We start from the raw sequence: 20,140 nt of genomic DNA, 5'->3' as shown, positions 1-20,140 counted from the left end.
TAGGTTTTCTATTTTACCGGTCTCATGTTGGTAGTTGGGAGACCAGGTTATAGGATCGATTGCCGTACTATCAAGGGGGGCTCTCGATGAGTAGCTTGATCGTATCGTTCATAGAGAGCTCAAACCATTGCATCCTTGCATCATCTTTATTGGTTCTTGTTTGGTTCTTCTCTTTGTGAGTTTTGGAGCTTATGGTCATCTTGATGACAAGCTCGAGTTCGTCGAAAACAGAGTTCACTCGCATCTTCTATGATGTTTTCGATGTTGGAGGTTATGCCGGTTCTTCTCGGTTGGAGGTTTCACTCCTCTATTTGTTAGGCATACCTCCCCTGCCTCTTCTTACTATAACCTGAGCCCTTTACTTATGCACTTTACCTTGTGATAGCCATATTGTTTCTTGTCATATATCTTGCTATCACCTAAGTAGTTTTTCTTGCTTAGCATAAGTTGTTGGTGCACATAGGTGAGCCTAGTTGTTGTAGGTTTTGTGCTTGACAAATTAACCGCTAGGTTTATTCCGCATTTGTTCAAGCCTCAACCGTAATTATTTTAAAGCGCCTATTCACCCCCACCCCCTCTAGGCGACATTCACGATCTTTCACCCTTGATCAAGGAAGATTGTTCGAAGGCCCTGATTGACATGTGGTGTGACCTAGCATGGCAGGCGCAACATGTGGAGAAGGGGAACGATCGCGCGAAAATGCCAGGCCCGGCACATGTCCAGGGGAACGAGCCGCAACCTAACCACTCTGAAGCAACACATGGTATGTGTAATAAGATGTTAACTTTTTCGCACGGTGCATCTCCGTTCATTAAGCTTGATGGTTACTTTTGCAGGAGGCGGAGCTTGGTCGCCCGGTCCACATCCTAGAGGCCTGGAAAGAAGGCCACAAGGGGAAGGATGGCGCCGAGTTCTGCAGCCTATCGACGAAGGAGAGGTATGGGACCTTCAAAGAGGTCTTCCAGGAGGTGCACAGGCAGGACGCCGAACCTACGTACAAGCCACTTGATCCTGAGCTGCTCATCATTGATGACGAGGGGAAGGGCCATGGCCGCCACCTCCTTTGCAACCGGGCGATCGCCACCTCCTCGCATCGCAAGCTCCATGAGATACGTGCGTCGAGCACAATCTCAACTCCGTCCATACAGAGTCGCCCAACCGCCGCGTCACGTGAGATCACGCGTCTCAAGGTTAGCATCATAACCATTCATTTATGTCCATGTCTCGAAATACCACCCTTGCAACCTATATGAGCCTAATGCCATATTACAGGCTTTATTGGACCGACGGGCTGCTGAAGAGGATCAAAGGCGGCAAGCTGAGTAAAGGCAGCAGGCTGAGGAGGAGACAAGAGAGAAGGAACGAGCAGAAATGAACGAAGGTTCAAACTGCTCGAGAAAAAACTAGAGGTAGAACATTCTCTAAATTTGGCCCATTTGCTCGAGAAAAAACTAGAGGTAGAACATTCTCTAAATTTGGCCCATTCATTATATAGCGATGAACAATGCTCACGTGACTCTAATCTTATAGGCTCTTATAAAATCTCAAGGCGGTGGAAATGATGCCCCTCCTCCTCCTCCTCCTCCTCCTCCAGAAGGTTAACCCCATGGAAACGATGCCCCTCCTCAAGGCCATGTATGAAGATGTGAACTTCTGTGTGATGTGCATGTGTTTTGCAATATGTGAACTTCAATGAATTAACCCTGTGTATGAATATGTGAACTTGTGTGTGATGTGCTCGAGAAATTTTTTTGCTCTATGAACTTGTATGACACAATGGCCTAAGTGAACTAGTTTGAGTTACCTTATGTGAACTAGTTTGAGTTATGCCTATGTGTGTGATGTGTTGCTCAAGGAATTTCTAGGCAACTCCTAGCTCCCACATTCATTTGATATGATAACATTTGCTGCACTTAAGATATAGACATAATATGTATCTAGTTGTTTTCAGTTGCAGGGATTAGATAAGAAATAGCTTCACAACAGAAGCAATGGGACATATTACCGAGAGCAACACTCGGAAACACTCACTTTCACGAGTGTCGCTCTCGGAAAAGGGGTCGCCTGAGCACTTTAACTACGTAGTGATTTTCTTTTCCGAGGGACGCTCTCGGACAAGAATGGCACTCCAGTAGAGACATTCTTTTCCGAGGGACACTCTCGAGAAAGAATGGCTCGTCAGTACTCCATCCGTGGCATTCTTTTTCGAGGCCGGTGGCTCTCGGTAAAAGTACCTCTGACGTGTGGGCCAATGGGTCCCACCGGTCAGTTTCAAAGCTATCAGTCAACGGTGGTATGTCGAGCACATCTCTTGGCAAAGGTATCAGTCAACTGAGTGTCATATTATTGTTTTTCAAAATTTGACAAATCATTTGAAAGTTTTACTGATAACTGGTCCAGTAGGTCCACATGTCAGGTCTGAATGTTTCTGTGACGGTTTTTTACCGAGCGGAACATCATGGCTCTCGGTATAGATAGCGGGAAGTGACAGCACCGTCAGTTGCGAACGGGCATGCCACGTGGCTTCTCTTTGCCGTGTGGTACTCTCGGCGTATGCGTTGTTTGCCGAACGTAGTTTGTTCGCCGTGATTCTGTGTCAGCAACATTAGCTAGTTGCCGTGAAGCCATGGTTGCCGAGTGTGGCTGTCGGCGTCTGTACATTTGCCGAGTGCCCGTGGTTTGCCTCTCGGCGAAGAGCCGAATAACTGGCGTATAGAAAAATTCCAGTAGTGCTTGGACCAAAAGTCACGATTCTTTTTGGCTTAAATAGCACATATAGGAACTCAGACTCAACAGGATTGAAATCAAACTCAAAATCTTATTGCACTATGACTACTACATGGACATCATGTAGTAAACTTACCCAAAAAAGAAGGCCGTATAGCATACATTTTGGATTGATCATGTATTGTGTGATTTCTCTTTGCCATGCTTAACTCTATTGGTCCTTAGTACCATAGCATGTATACCATCTTGTCTCACATATGGTATAGTAGATTTTATTAATAACTCTGGACAAGCCTGGAGTAAACTTAAGAGCTGACTGAGATAGTGAGATGTGATAGGGCCAAGGTTGTTTAGCTTTACTTGCCCACGGGATTTCTAGTGTACGCTAGCACGACCAATCTAGTTTGTGAAGTAAGGATTAAATCAGAAGAAGATGCAAGTGGGAAAACTGTGGTCTAGATGAAGTTCAATATTCCGGTTCTCCCTACAGATCTTATTATCTAATCTGTAGTGTAAATAGAGACTCATTTTCGTTCAACATGAATATGATATCAGTTACTCTGGTATACTCAATACTCCAACTGTGGAAGCTACAATTGACTTCAGTATGATTGTAGAATAGTAGTGGAGTAAATATTTCAACAAGCAATTACTTTGTTTCTTAATTTATAGGCGTGCAGAGCTCCTGTGGGTTCTAAAAAAACACCAATTACTGAGGTTCAGTTTGTGGTTGCTGAACTATGTTGTGCTAAACTTATTCTAAAATCTGCTGCAGAAATAGCCACGAAAGCAGGAAAAAACATGTTAACCAAACTAGAAAATAGATCCAAATGGATGCTGCACTCTTAAGTGATGATAAAATACATGAGGGCGACACGGGCGACGCCCGCGGCGATCGCCGCGGTCCGGACGCCAGCTTCCGTCGTCCCTGGACTTGGGCACGTCGGCGGCAGGTTTTGGGGTCTCGCGGAGTCAGACGATGAGGACGACGACGACGGGGACCGCGCCGGAGACTCGCCGGAGGTGTACTCGCCGACGCCTTCGGATGTGATCTGTGAGGCATTTAATCCTGGATATTCAGAGGAGGAAGTGGCCACAATTGTGGATGATGTCGTGCCGCTTGACGATCCAGCGCGGCAAGGACTGCACCCCGAGGACACGATGGAGGTGGTTCGCCGGATTGTTCACCGGAGGACGGCGGCCTCTGCGATCCGGCCATGGAAAGGCCCTCTACCCAAGGTATGTATCAAGCCAATCACTTTGTCAGATTTCTTTTTGCCGGATTCCTGGACTCGCGTGATTAGAAAGAAGAGGAAGGTTAGGCCGGTGGCAGCGGCGCCGGCGCCGGTGACCAGCACGACGGCTGAGATCCGGGCGGCCAGGGAGTCCCGTTTGAATCAGCTACTGAGCCAACCTGGGCATGTGGCTGAGCGGGCCGTCATGGGCTCTTGCATGCCTGGGTATGTGGCCCAGCATGTGAGCTGTGAGGCACGGCGGATCGGACCGGGTGTTACTGGGTATGAGGCCCAGGAAACACCGATCCCATCTACCGATCACGTAGCCGCATGCACATCGACAGATCGTTGTGTTCGTGATCGTAGTATACTGCTGCCGCCGCCTAGGGTTCGTCAGCGTTGCGCCGTTCCCGGGTTTCCTAAGTGTGGACCTGGTCGCGCTGCCCATGTCCCTCCTCTCGCGGTCATGGCGTGGTGTGGAGGTGGTCCGCGGGGACCGAAACCTCCGATGGCCGCTGGGACCGTGTCGGCCGGCGTGGTGGTGGTGCTTTGCCGGGTCAGAGACCTCCGGTGGCCGCTGGGGCCATGCCGGCCGCTGCGGGTCGCGGCGGTGGCGCACTGGGGCCTAGGCCGCTGGCAACTGGGTCGGCCGCTCCGGCGCCCGTGCTAGCCGCTGCGGGGCGGGGCAACGCGCAGGGGCCTAGGCCGCCGCCGACCGGGGCAGTCGTGGTGGCGCCTCGCAAGCAGACGCAGGCACATGGGCAGCAGCCCCGGGCTGCGCCGCCGCCCCACTTCGTTGCAAGGCCGCCGCAAAAACGGGTTGGGCCGGTGCCGACGCACGCTCCGCCGCCTCAGCCTGAGCATGGGGGCGATGGAGGCGCGGACATGCTCGTTTCCCGGTTAACCGCCTCGGGGACAGTGGGGTGACGATGGCTGCAACGCCTATGTTGAGGGCCAACATCGTGGCTCGTCGTCGACGGGCGGCGGGCGTGGCTATGCATGGCAGAGTGATGGAACAGCAGAAAGACCTTTTTATGGTCCCCCGGGAGGCTTTGTTGAGGGGGGCATCTGGCCTAGATTACCGGCAGAGAGGTGGCTACCGAGGTCATCGTGGTGGTCGCGGTGGGAGGAACCGTTACCGCCAACCTCCACCGCCTGTTGTTGTGGAACCGACGGCATCCTCGGAGGTGGCTGCTTCCGAACAGACGCCGGAATTGTCCAGTCAGGCGATGGATGTGGTGACGGCGCTGGCTAATGTTGAGGTGCCTGAGACTGAGCCCTTGGTGACGGGTGCTGTCGGTGCCGCAGACAAGACAGATGGTGATAGAGCTTCCAAGGGGCTCGTAAAAAGGAGAAGATGTTGTGTTATCGTTGTGGTGAGAGGGGCCACTTTATAGCTGAATGTGTGACTGAGTTATGTGATACCTGCCTCAAGCCAGCGCATGACACGGGAGAGTGCCCGATACTGCGTGATCAGATGCCGAGTATTACTATTTATGGAGTTTATTGTGCCGAGTTGATGTTTTTGAGTCTCCTAGTGCGAGGGAGATCCCTGAGGAGCCCCAGAGCACGACCACGTGGATTGTTAAAGTCACAAAAGGTGATGTGTCTGAGGCTCAGATTATGCAGAGGCTGAGTGAGTTAGCTCCAGGTAATTTTGAATGGGAGCTTATTCGACTCGAGGCCAATATGTATAAGGTTGACTTCCCTACAACAGAGGACTTGGAGTGTCTTCTCAGTTTTGGGTTGTGCAAAGTACCTGGCACAGAGTGCATCCTCGAGTTTCATGAGTGGAAGAAGGTGGAGCCACAGGGCAAGCCTCTCACTCAGGTCTGGTTGCGATTCTCGGGGGCTCCGTCGAAGCCACTTCAAGATGCTCGGGTCGCTGCTAGCTTGGGGATACTGGTCGGGAAGACCGAGAGGGTGTACATGGCCTTTACCCTAGCTAACAGGGTGGCCCGACTACTGGTGAGTGTCCTGGATATCGAGTTTGTGCCCGATGTGGTCAAGTGGACGCATAGGGGCCAGGTATACAACCTAGAGATTGAGTTTGAGGACACAGATCTTTTTGCTGAGGCTCTGGCAGGGACTGATGTGGATATGCATGATAAGGATGATGGATCGGGTAATACGGAGGCGCGAGGGGAGGATGTTGGGCGTGAGTTGCCAAACGGCCCGGGTTCTGCCTCACAGATGCCCGGGAATGGGGCTGCACCTTCAGCTACGGTGCCTATGAACACTTTGAGATTTGGTTCTTTTGAGCCAACTTCCGCCCCTCCTAAGTTGTGGAGCGATCGGGTGGAGTCTGAGGATGTGCTAGAACGCACGCTCCCTCCCCTGGACTTTGCTGAGGCAGATGGCTCTCTGGATCACTACTAGAAATCCATATTTTACCTAGGGCCAAGTTCTTTACCTAGAGCTTATTGACCTACTCAAGGGATAGTAAAGCAAAGGAACAGTACACCCTAGGGGAAGAGATTTCAGTCGAATGGCCCACTTAGAAACGGCGCGCAGCGTGAAAGGCGCGGGCAGGATGCAAAATTTGGTCCTAGTTAGGTCTCTTCCCTCTTGAAGTGCTGCCAAAAGCCCAAACATTTCCCTCTTTCCCCCTGAAACATCCATCAGGCACCGAGCCATGCCCCATCGCCGCGCCGCCGTGCTCAGCCCCATCCAGATCCCCAATCCATGGCCTCTAACTGCTGCCCTCCTACCCCGGCCGCCTCCCCCCTCACCGCCGGTGACTCCCTGCTCTTTCTCTCATCGCCCCCTGCTCCCCGGTGTCGCCCCTGTTTGCTCCCCATGCTTGGCCGCTCCAGATCCAGATCCACGGCCCCATTCGCCACTTCTTGGTTGGGAGCATTTTATCTTGTGCTCTAGAACCTGAATCTCATGGCATACCCCTTTTTGTGTGTGATGCAGCTTCCAGGGAGGGATGTTGAATGGAGAGATCGAGGCCGTGGGGGACAGGCTACTGGTGCTGGCCGTGGAGGACGAGCTGGCGGTGGCAGCGCCGCTCAACGGCCGTCACTGCTGGCCGCTCGGCTCAGACGACTACACCGTCATCCACTCATCCAGATGACCTCCCGCCTCCACCTCCACCTCCACACCTGTCATGACGCCATGACGCCCAACTGCCTAGGTGATGCTGCACTTGTCTCGTACTTTCTGGCATTTTTGTTTGATGCATGACCAGTAAAGCGTATCAGATTCAGTATAATGTTACACTTCTGCACAAATCGTTGTTGCCTTTGCTGCAAATTGGTGTGTGCATTGCATTGCCTTGACTGTGAGTTAGTTATTTTGCCAAATGAGGCATTCAACTAGATGTTGGATTCGGATGATAGTGTAGATTTATAGGAACTAATTAGAAGCAGTAGAAACACATGAGAGGTTCATTCAAAGTTTGTAGCTACATACTAGCTGTGAACTGTTTGAGAGCTCCCTCGCTCTACAACTTTAGGATTTTATAGGCTTTTGCAGTTTCTTCTTTCATGTAGAGCTCAGGACATGAAGTGTAATGTTTTTAAATTCTCGTGACCTCTGTTTATTTGTAGAATCTTATATTTAAGGCCATCATGTCAACTTCCTATATATAATGATGACATTGTTTTCTTTTTGGGGATAGTTATAACTAAAGAATACTTTCTGGTTTCCCAACCTTGGGCATAGGAGTGATTTCCTTTAGAACTGTATACATTCCAAGAGATACAAAAGTAAGGTCAGGATCCCAGAACATTTGTAAGTACAATTTTAGAACCTTCAGGTAGTAGCGCTCCTTTTATTTTTGAATGGAAAAACATTATATATTATTACCTTATTAGATAATGCAATGTTCAGTTGCATTTTTCTAATCTATGTTGGTGATTGTTCTAGTAGAAAAAGTTGTTGGTTAAAGGATAATTTTATATTTGTCTTGCACTATGGGATTCTTATTTTTTTGAACTGGGCGTACCCCTTTCCATTTGCATTAAACGGAAATACAATAGTGCCAGACATAACCAGGAAGAAGGAAAAGAGGGTAGTGAGTTCAACGCACTGCCAGGAAACCCACTGTGCTCGTCCGCCATCGAAACGAGCACTATGGGGCGAAAACCTGACAGCACCAACTAGTTCAATCTCATTACAAAACCGGACACAAAAGAGCAACTAGCTAACACTCCAGCAGAGGCGCCCGCTAAAAGCGCCTCGACGTAGACCCTATGGGATTCTTATTGATGAAGCTATTTAGTATATACCCCCAGTTATCTTCATAATTGTTTCTATAGTCTTATCTATGTTTAATTTCCTTTAGATTATTAGCTCAATCAGAGGGTTCTGCTGTTTATAGACTAAATACTTGAAAGCTGCTCTTCATCATCTTATTTTCGCTAAATCCGATAGTAGCCTTAGATTCTCTACAAGCTAGATATTGTATTATCCCTCTAGGTTCACACATTTAGGATGTAGAAATTTAATAGGTATTTGTGGGACACGGTATCCTTATCATCTACACCAATTGTTAGAAAGTATATAATAATACAATCTATATCCTGAAACTTTGGATTTTAGGGAGATATCCATGTTTTTCAATTTTATACACTGATGCACATGCCCATGCACTTGTCTTAAATATTGTGTTTCTCCTATTACTCCCAAAACTATTAGGAATTTCATACGTTTTTACACATGTTATAAGCAAAGCAACATACGGTTTGTTCCATTGCCGATACATATTTATTTCTTCTGTCTTATGTGAGAAGTAATCAATCAATTGTCGTTTTCCCTTGGAAAGACAAATTTTTGAACCTAACTCTTCTTTTGCAGATTCTCGAAAATAGCCAAGAAATCCAGCTATCTTCATGTTTGAAGCTAAATGGAGAGTCAGACATCAAACTTCAATGTTCGCGGGAACAATGCTCAATTGTGTTAGTGCCATTAAGTACAGATTGACAGGAACAGGTTGTTTCTAACATGATCTATTAAGTCATGTATAGGTTGTCTCTTGGACGCCATAGTGATCAAAGAATTTGAGTTGCAGCAAAATCTATCAACGAAAGTACTTGTTGCCAACCGATAGCTTATTACTCTGATAAAACCTGATTTTGGGTTTGATCAGTTCAGATTTTTGTAAATGCAGTGTGCTTCCTTTTCATTTATCAATCCTATTTGTGTGAGGAATGTTAGACTTTAATTCTTTAGCATTAACGTTACATGATCTTAAGAATAAATGTATAGAACATCTAATTATCATATGAGGGCAGGATCTTACTGTCATTGGGAGTAGCTTTTGCTTAGGTGGAGCGAGGTTCCACGCATGTTTGATGTAGGATTGATGAGTAGGGGATCACTGCTGGTACAAGCGGTGAAACCCATGCGTGACATTACTGCATTATCTGTATACATCCTTTTTCTGTTTTAATAACGAGATAACTTTTATTTGGTTGTCAGTTCCATGTTTATTTTTCTTTTAAGTATTGAGACTTGTTGATATGTTGTACGTCATGTTATTTGTTCTACTGTAAGTATTACTGAAATATGTTATGTATAGGTAAGAGAGAAGATGATGCAAAGGCGATAAAACGTTTCCAACGTTAAAAGGAAAAAGGACAGGAGCCTGGTTTAAGGTAACTGCTCATGTTAGTATTTGGCGCGAGATCAGTCTTTCTTACTCAGCTTGATGGTTCTATTTCTTTTGGTGCTCTAATTTACATCCAACGCAGGGCATCTTTGGTTTGGCCTCATCATCAAATGTATGTTGTGAGCTACTGGAGTTTATGTTGAGTCGCTGAAGCACACACGTGAAGATAATGTTGAGTTTGACCACAAGAGATCGAAAACTATAGTGATAGAGGGTGACGATGACATGCAAATGGACAGCAGGCTAGTTCTGTGTATCAAACACAGTGAGCATAGTTTAGCAGAATGTGAACAACTTCTAAGTTGTAGTTCTTGTAATATGTTTTTGTTGTGAGGAATTCAGGCTCAAAATTGACCATAAGTGTGATTGCATGTGTTCGCTGATAATCTGATTTGTATGATGAATTTTGAATGCAATTTATAAATTTGAATAATGGCTCTAAATTTGATTATTTTAATTCTGCTGGATATAGATTTAAATTCAAATTTCATATTTGTATATGGAGATATGTATATGATGTATCCCTAGGGTATTATTGAAACGTATGGTTGGGAAAGAATTGTAGGGAAAGTTGTGGGGTGGCATAATTTTGATGGACCCCGCAATCTTTCCCTAGGGCATGTTCCCCTAGGTAAAGAGTTTCCCTAGAGCTTGCCACATGCACCCTAGGGAAAGAGCTCTTTCCCGACTATACTATACCTAGGGTTCTTTACCTAGGGCAAGCTCTAGGTAGAGACTTTCCCTATGGTTTTTTGCCTTTCACCTAGGGTATATGGCTCTAGGTAAAACGTGGATTTCTACTAGTGGATGGGTGCTTGGAGGCGATTGTCACTGCGATGACTTCGGTCGAGGGGGGGAGGACCATGGGCAGGAGGCCCCCCATACTCCCACCCCTCCTGCTGTTTCGCCGCATGTGAGGACTCCGACGAGGCCGGCCGCGGAGGTGAGTGTGTTGCCGATCAGTGACGGGACCGGTTTGGGAGGGGGACCCGGGCAGGTGGCCTCGGCCCCTTCTTCTCCTGTGGCGGCCAGGGTGGCCGAGCCTGCGGCGTCCATGGGCCCCGAGAGTCGGATGACGCCCGCTCAACTGCAGGTGCTGATCCAGCCGACGCCGACCGGGGTGGCCACATCACCCTCCAGCCAGAGGGTCGGGTCGGGTGGGGAGCGGGGCAGGCGGCCCCCGCACTCACTCCCCCTCGCGGGCTTTTGGATGGGACGCCGGACGTGCTGGCCGTGTCTCCCTCCGGTCGGAGGGCTGGGTCGGGTGGGGAGCGTGGGCAGGTGGCCCAGCACTCACTTCCCCCGCGCTCGCCGGGGGCGTTGGGGATCCCGCCGGTGTGTGCGATGGATCTTGGTGACTCTCCGGGTGTTGCAGCCTGGCCGTGCGTTGGGGATGGGGCTGGAGGCCTTACCCCAAACGGGGCCACTCGGGAGGAGGTCATAGCTTTTGGAGGCATTCCGGGTCCTGTGTCTGAAGGGCAACGGATGAGCTGCCGCCTCCAGGACCAGCCGGATGTTGATGACATGCAGCTGAGGTGCGCCAGGCGGGCGGCCAAGCTTCGTGACATTGAGGTCACTAATGGTATGCCGGTCAACACTTCCAATTCCATTCTGCATTTTTCTAATGATGAGATTATTCATAATGCAAATCAGTTAGGAGTTTCACTAGGTAGTAATGATAGGGAAATTTCTAAATCCGTTAATGATATCCTGGATCTTGAAGCAAAACGCGCTTTAGAACTGATTCGCAACTTAGCAGCGGTCAAACCTATGAACGATTCCGACATAGATGCATTGGGAGTGAGGGTGCTAGATACTTTCTGTGCGGATCTTGGCCCATCCCTCCCTGGGACAGAGGAGGATGACGGTTCTATACCCCTAAGGGATATTGCCCCGATCGAGGATCAGGTTGTTAGGTCCACGGAGCCCGGTTGTGAGGACCGGGTGGAGGATCAGAATAAGCCTAAACGCAAGTGGAGGCGAAAGATTTATCCAGCATCGGCGGTGCGTAGAAGTGCTAGGATCCGTACTACTAAAAAATTCATGATGAATTATGAGAGGAATCTTTGGAATAGCAAAGGTCTGGCAGACTTGGCTAAAAGAAGGTTTCTAGTGGATGCTTCCATTGAACATAGGTTGGATTTTATCGCCCTCTCTGAAACAGGAAGGGGCAATTTCTCCCCCCAGTTTCTAAGTACTTTATCGGGAGGTGTTGATTTTGATTGGAATTGCCTTCCCCCGAGAGGAAGATCAGGTGGGATCTTACATGGGGTTAGATGCGAGACGTTGGAAGTCCAAAGTGTGGTTATGAGAGATTTCGCCGTCAAGTTTTGGGTTAGATCCAAGGTCGATGGGTTTAATTGCGCACTGGTGGCAGTATATGGTGCCGCGCAGCCAGAACTCAAACCAGACTTTTTGGCGGATCTCATCCGTATTTGCGGGTCTGAGCAGCTTCCAATCTTGGTTGGCGGTGACTTTAACATTATTAGAAGGAGAAGAAAAGAACAATGATAATTTTGACGGCAGGTGGTCGTTTATGTTTAATACCATTATAGAAAGCTTGGATATGAGAGAGATAGAGCTTTCGGGTAGAAAATTCGCTTGGGCTAATACCTTGCCAAACCCGACGTTTGAGAAGATGGATCGAGTCCTCGCGAGCGTCGACTGGGAGCAGAAATTCCCTCTGGTAATAGTCCAAGCGTTATCACGCGGTATCTCGAACCACACCCCTTTGTTGGTTGACTCTGGTGAGGCAACGCATGTGGGGAATAAAAATACCTTTTCTTTCGAACTAGCGTTGTTTGAAAGAGAAGGTTTCTTGGATCTGATAGCCAGGGAATGGGCTAAAGATGCAGGAGGGAGGACTTCTGTTGAGAGATGGCAGAATAAGATAAGGCACTTGAGAAGTTTCTTACGAGGGTGGGCTAAGCATCTAAGTGGGATTTATAAGGTTGAAAAGGAAAGGCTCCTTACACTTATTCAGTCCCTAGATTTAAAAGCCAAGTCCACAATTTTAGAAACCACGGAGCTTCATGCTAAAGTAGACGCGGAGATGAGATTGAAAGAACTCCTGCGAGAGGAGGAATTGAAGTGGCCATTGCGAGCTAAGGTTCGCAAAGTTGTCCGGGGGGCGCCAACACTCAATTCTTTCATATGATCGCCAATGGCAAGCATAGAAAGAAAAGAATCTTTCAGCTTGAGCAAGACGAGGGGACGATTTTAGGACAGAAAACCTAAAATTATACATAACCAATTACTACAAGCAGCTTTTTGGGCCTCCGGAGGATAATTTCGTGTCCTTGGATGAGTCTAGGATTGAGGATGTTCCTCAACTTGCTGCGGATGAGAACGATTTATTGACCGCCCCATTTTCGGAGAAAGAGGTGTTTGAAGCTATTTCATAGATGAAGAATAATAAAGCTCCGGGGCTGGATGGATTTCCGGCGAAGTTTTATAAAAAATGCTGGCATATTATTAAAGGGGATTTGATACCGATGTTCCATGATTTATTCTCTGGACAGCTTCAGTTGTTTCATCTAAATTTTGGAACAATAACTTTGCTTCCGAAGAAAACAAAGGCTGTGAGAATTGAGCAGTTCAGGCCGATCTGTCTTCTTAACGTAAGTTTCAAAAATTTCACCAAGGTTGGGACTAATAGACTCACGCAGATTGCGCACTCTGTAGTGCAGCCATCCCAAACTGCTTTCATGCCGGACAGAAACATCCTAGAAGGGGTTGTGGTCCTTCATGAAACGCTCCATGAAATTCACACGAAAAAACTAGACAGGGTTGTTTTCAAAGTGGATTTCGAAAAAACGTACGATAAAGTCAAATGGCCATTTCTTCAACTGGCCTTGCGTATGAAAGGTTTTGATCAGGCCTGGAGACACCGGGTAGAATCTTTCACACAAAAAGAGAGTGTTACAATTAAAGTGAATGACGAAATAGGTCACTATTTCCAAACACATAAGGGCCTGAGACAAGGAGATCCGATGTCACCTATTCTGTTCAACATAGTAGTCGACATGTTGACGATTCTAATAGGAAGGGCTAAGGATGATGGTCAAGTAGGTGGCCTGGTACCTCATCTAGTTGATGGAGGTGTGTCTATCCTACAGTACGCCGATGAACTATCATCTTCATGGAGCATGACTTGGCAAAAGCGAGAAACATGAAGCTGGTGTTATGCTTATCCGAACAATTGACCGGGTTAAAGATTAACTTCCACAAAAGCGAATTGTTCTGCTTTGGAAGAGCTAATGAGGAACAAGAGGCGTACAAACAATTGTTCGGGTGTGAATTGGGGGCCTTATCTTTCACGTATTTGGGTATACCAATTCACCATCGTAAGCTAAAAAACAGAGAATGTAAGTGTATTGAGGATCGATTTGAAAAGAAACTGAGCTGCTGGAAGGGCAACCTGATGTCATATGGGGGCCGATTAATTCACATTAATTCGGTACTCACAAGTATGCCCATGTTTATCTTGTCTTTTTCGAGGTACCAGTTGGAGTTCGGAAAAGACAGGACTTCTACCGTTCCTGCTTCTTCTGGCAGAGTGATGGCCTGAAGAGAAAATATAGACTTGCTAAATAGGATATTATTTGTCGACCGAAAGACCAAGGGGGTCTAGGTATCGAAAATCTTGAGGTGAAGAACAGATGTCTTCTCAGCAAGTGGCTGTATAAGCTATCTCTAGAGACGGAGGCCACATGGGCGCAGATTCTGCGTAATAAGTACCTTCACTCCAAAACTTTGTCCCAGGTGACAGTGAGGTCGACGGACTTGCCTTTTTGGAAAGGACTGATGAGAGTTAAATCAGTTTTTTTGAATAGGACAAATTTTATAGTCAGAAACGGTACCTCTACGAGATTCTGGGAGGATACATGGCTGGGGGAAACACCCCTCGCGCTTCAATACCCTTCTCTTTATAGCATTGTTCAACGGAGAGACGCTTTCATTGCGACAGTACTTCAGTCCACTCCTCTCAACATTCACTTCAGGAGAACGCTAGCCGGAAACCGTTGGGAAGCTTGGCTCCATCTTGTGAGACGACTAATGGATGTGCAGCTTTCTCAACGACCAGATCAGTTGTGCTGGAAGCTAACTAGGAAGTGAGAGTTTACGGTTAAATCCATGTATCTGGATGTTATCAACTCTAGCTCTATTCCTAGTTCGAAACATGTTTGGAATGTCAAAGTACCTTTGATAGTTAAAGTGTTTATGTGGTTTATACACAAACAAGTCATTATAACTAAGGACAACTTGGCAAAACGCAACTGGACTGGATCTACAAGATGTAGTTTTTGTGACCGGGATGAATCCATCAAACACCTCTTTCTTGACTGCCCGTTGGCAAAAAAAATTATGGCGGACTATTCATAGCTTTTAATATTACTCCTCTGAATACTATCAACACGTTATTTGGGATGTGGCTTGACGGGATAGATTCCGAAACAGCGAGACATATTCGTGTAGGAGTATGTGCTTTATTATGGGCAGTCTGGAACTGCAGAAATGATTTGGTTTTTAACAGAACAACAAATGCTCATTTTTTGCAGGTTATCTTCCGAGCCACTGCGTTCATCCGTATGTGGTCGCTACTCACTCCGGAGGCCAGGGAGCGTTTGGTTACTGGATCTATCCGATGGGAGATGGTAGCACGAGTTATTTTCAACCGGTTTGGATGGCGGTCATGTAATAGGATAGGCAATTAGTTTTCCTATCTTTCTTTTGTCAGCCGGTTGTGGCTTTACTTTTACTCTTCTGCTCTTTGTTAGCATTTTTGGTTCGTTTGTTTGAGACTTCAAGACCTGTGTTGAACTTATTTGCTTATTAATAAATGTGGCCGTATGCATCGTTCTGATGCAGAGGCCGGGGATCTCCCCCTTTTCGAGATAAAAGTGATGATAAAAAAAACACTGCTAGGCATGTGCTTAGGTGAGATAGGCGCCAGCAAGAGGAAAAACAAGGAATTTACGTCTAGTAAAAAATTTAACCTTCATTCCAAGATACTGAAACTTACTCAAAAAGCGATAGCGACGCACACCCAAGATGATGCCATCTTAAAAAACGTGATGGTAAAAGTGACAGCCGGTTTCGAAGTTATCACCAGCATTGGTGTGCCCAGATATATCTGAAAAGTTCACAACAAGAACATTGTCGTCCCCAACAACTTTCTGTAGACTAGTCCTTGTGTTCTCTATATATGGCCCCTGAAGCCAAAATAAAACAAAACGAAGTTATATGCAATCTCAATATACTGGTAACCAATGCTCAATATGAAAAATAGAATAATTAAGAAAAAAAAGAAGAACATTTTACAGATGGTGTCTACTACCTATTCACAGCAAGTCAGCAACTAAGACTAGCATTTTTTTAAGGACTTTCAAGTAAGATCCTCCAAACAAAAATCGCAGTTGACAATTTGAAATTAATATAGAAAAGAATAGGCAGATAAATTCATAAATATTCTCCAATATTGCAACGCTAGAGAAGAAATGACACATGAACTTGACCATCCAAATTAATTTCTTCAATTTATTAAATGACTGAGCAATTAAAATGTTCAGTTAGATATTTGATTAACAAGATGTAAATACCACTCGACAGCTGTGTATATACAGAACACTGTTTTGGTGCCCATGAGTGCCCGCATTCATGTTTCTGAAATGTACATGATGATATTTAAACTTTGCACATACTAATAACATTGCACACACTACATCGGTGAATTGTCAGACTAATGGAGCATCAAATCAAGCACTTTCTACAAAATAGGCCACCCGTGAGCACCAAATAATTTTCTAATTAGGAGATTTGGAAAAACTGATGTGTATCCTAGGGTAATGGATACAAAGGCTCAAGAGAACAAAGTAAACTTCCGAACCTTGAAAACCGTAACTATGGAATCACCTCTTTGCTCGATATGGCAATGGTACACTCTTGTCTTGCTTGGGTCCCAATCAAGATTCTACAAGTATCAGTTCAATGATAATTCCATGAGACGCATGCTGGCATTTACAGAAAGAGAACACGCGAACAAGGAAAATATATTTGACTTATCCAAATGGGGACTATAAATTTCACATATCAATAGGCATCAAATGGTGGGTGCTATTGCAACATGAGCCTACAGGTGCATTCCGGGAGATGCATAATATGGGCTATGGCCTAAACATTTATTCTCATTAAACTTATACATGAGTCAGCAAGATAAAAAGGTAAGAAATTCTTGGCTTTTAAGTAAACTGACTAAATATCCACAATTAACAAACAGGAAGTTGTCAGAGGCAGAGCACAGAACGGATATATCCAACAAAATAGAAGAAACTATGCCATAAATGGACATGTAACAATATTGGGTGGGTGGGGGCGTGAGTCATCCTGTGTTAGCTGTATACATGATAGTTGCAGCCAGTAGTAAACATAATAGATAATGAATAAGAGAACAAAACCTGTCTCCTATCACACTCTGCTAGAAACTTGTGACCAAATTTGTTCCATATTTCCAACTCAAAACGATCCATGGGCAGTGAATTCAAGGACCTAATATAGTCCTCATGTAGTACACCCACATCTTCTATCTTCTTACTACAAATGAGGGCAAGAGATCAGTAACAATATAATGAAGACAACAGATATCCACAACAATAGGTGCACGTGTTGTACGGTAGCTTATTTGTTCGCTAAAGTAAAATATAAACCAAATTAAGACTTACCCTGCAAGATAGACATATATCATGGAAATCTGAACAAACTCTAGCTCTCCCAGCGCTAACAACTGACGGCTCGCGGTTGCCCTTGATGCGTTTGCAGTAACAAGAGGGTCTGCTGGCATCATGCACTCCATGGTTGGTGATGCTTGGACCCCCACAGTTCCTGATGGGCACCCCATTTCATGCACACGCCTTGTGATCTCGCGCACTGGACTTGGGGTGAAAACCATCCTTGGAGACGTAGGAATGATCTACCGGACCGGGCTATCAAACCCCACCTGATGCTGCAACCCAGACACCATGCCGAGGCCAGGGCTCCCAACTTGCACCATAGCATGGTCTGGCACCCCATGGGCCAATGGCGGGGTAGGACTATCAACCTGCAACGGTTGTACCTGGTCTTGCATCCTGAAAGACGGATGCTCGACAAACTCTTCCATTCCTCCTTGGTTTGGCATCACGGGTAACATTTCTGGGACATTGCAATCAGGTTTATCAACCTCCATTGCAACTGGGTTCGGCAACAAGCAAGCAACTGCCCCAACAGGGCTCCCGTTGCTGTTGCTATGTAAACCGTGAGGCGTCTGACGGGCAGGGCTTTCGACCACGATCATGGCATGGTTTGAGATTGAAAGCCAATTCACTGCCTGGAGCGTTATCGTCCATTTGAACATCATCATCGTGCATTGGTCCCAGTACAGAGTCATCTGTTGGATGAAAGACTTCATGATTAGAGTACTGTAACGGTAGTATCATGGTGGTAAAACGAAGAAAAGTAACCAGGAGAATTTTGATCCAGAGAAAGGTGTAGATTGGCATGCCAGAGACATTTTTATTGAAGAACACGCACGGATCAGATGAACTCGAACACAACAAGCTCCACAACAATAAGGTGGCAAAGAGGAAGTCGGTCAATGTGCTTGATTGCTCGAAGCAGTAATCGTTGTAGCCACGCAAGCCAAGTAGTTCACTCTAGAATTAAATTTCAGTCCAAGAACAGGCGTTCCCCCCTCGCGAAATACTGTGCTAAATATCAGTAGGTTCGAACAAACCAAAATCAGTACTAAAAAGGATCTTTGAAACACCATTCCGCTGAAAATGTAAGTTTTAGTACAGAGAAAACCCAAAAGCCCGCCACGAGTGAATGAAACCCAAATAAGGGGAAAAAATCAAACAGAAACGATTCCCACCAAAACGACCCAAAATAGCAAGTCCGGAGCAGCTAAGCAATCCACACCTCACTATATTGGTCATTATTTCCAGACACACAAGGGCCTGAGACAAGGTGATCCAATGTCCCCTATTTTATTCAACATTGTGGTCGACATGTTGGCAATCTTGATAGGTAGGGCAAAGGAGACCGATCAGGTGGGTGGCCTGGTGCCTCATCTAGTTGATGGTGGTGTGTCTATCCTGCAGTACGCTGATGATACAATCATCTTTATGGAGCATGACTTGGCAAAAGCGAGAAATATGAAGCTGGTGTTATGCTTATTTGAACAGTTGACCGGATTGAAAATTAACTTTCATAAAAGCGAGTTGTTCTATTTTGGTAGAGCCAAGGAGGAACAAGAGGCTTATAGGCAATTGTTTGGATGTGAATTGGGGGCATTACCTTTCACGTACTTAGGCATACCCATTCACCATCGTAAGTTAACAAACAGAGAATGGAAGTGCATCGAGGATCGGTTTAAGAAGAAACTGAGTTGCTGGAAAGGCAAACTCATGTCATATGGAGGCCGATTTATTCTTATTAACTCGGTGCTCACGAGTATGCCTATGTTCCTCTTATCTTTCTTCGAAGTCCCAGTTGGTGTTAGGAAAAGGCTGGACTTCTATCGATCCCGATTTTTCTGGCAGAGTGATGAACTCAAGAGAAAGTACCGATTAGCCAAATGGGATATTATCTGTCGACCAAAGGACCAGGGGGGCCTTGGTATTGAGAATCTTGAAGTCAATAACAGATGTCTTCTCAGTAAGTGGCTGTATAAGTTATCAGTTGAGACTGAGGCCACGTGGGCACAGATTCTCCATCGTAAGTATCTGCAGTCCAAGACCTTATCCCAGGCGACAGTGAGACCGACTGACTCACCGTTTTGGAAGGGGCTTATGAGAGTCAAAGCTGCCTTCTTTAAGAGAACAAAATTTATAGTCGGTAATGGTAACACCACTCGCTTCTGGGAGGATACTTGGCTTGGTGAAACGCCGTTGGCGATTCAGTATTCGTCCCTGTACCGTATTGTTCAACGTCGCGATGCTCTTGTTGCAACGATTATGCAGTCCATTCCTCTTAATATTCAGTTTAGGAGGGCGCTTGTTGGCGACCGATGGGAATCTTGGCTTCATTTGGTGAGTAGACGGATGGAGGTTCAGCTATCTCATCAGCCCGATCAGTTGTGTTGGTTGCTTACTAGGTCTGGAGAGTTCACAGTTAAGTCGATGTATATCGATGTCATTAACTCTAGCACTATTCCTAGTTCCAAACATGTTTGGCAAGTCAAGGTTCCTCTGAAAATCAAAGTGTTTATGTGGTTTGTACATAAACAAGTCATTTTAACAAAGGATAATTTAGCTGAGCGCAACTGGACATGATCTACTAGGTGTAGCTTCTCGGGACGAAAACATAAAACACCTTTTCTTTGACTGCCCGTTGGCGAGAGTCTTGTGGCACACGGTTCATATTGCCTTTAACATTACTCCTCCGAATTCGGTCGGTACGTTATTCGGAACGTGGCTTGTTGGGATAGAGTCCGAAACAGCTAGACACATTCGCGTAGGAGTATGTGCTTTGTTATGGGCAATTTGGAACTGCACAAATGATTTGGCTTTTAACCGAACAACA

General features: G+C 46.1%; 1 pseudogene; it reads right to left on the bottom strand.

Annotated features, from left to right (window-relative positions):
• The window catches only part of LOC109756950 (probable RNA-dependent RNA polymerase 3), a 39,114-nt pseudogene extending 21,310 nt beyond the window's left edge, over positions 1-17,804 (bottom strand).
• Between the last annotated feature and the right edge of the window lie 2,336 nt (positions 17,805-20,140).

Source organism: Aegilops tauschii, chromosome 3, assembly GCF_002575655.3.
Source record: "Aegilops tauschii subsp. strangulata cultivar AL8/78 chromosome 3, Aet v6.0, whole genome shotgun sequence".
Lineage (NCBI taxonomy): Eukaryota > Viridiplantae > Streptophyta > Magnoliopsida > Poales > Poaceae > Aegilops > Aegilops tauschii.
This window is presented reverse-complemented; position numbering and strand designations above follow the sequence as displayed.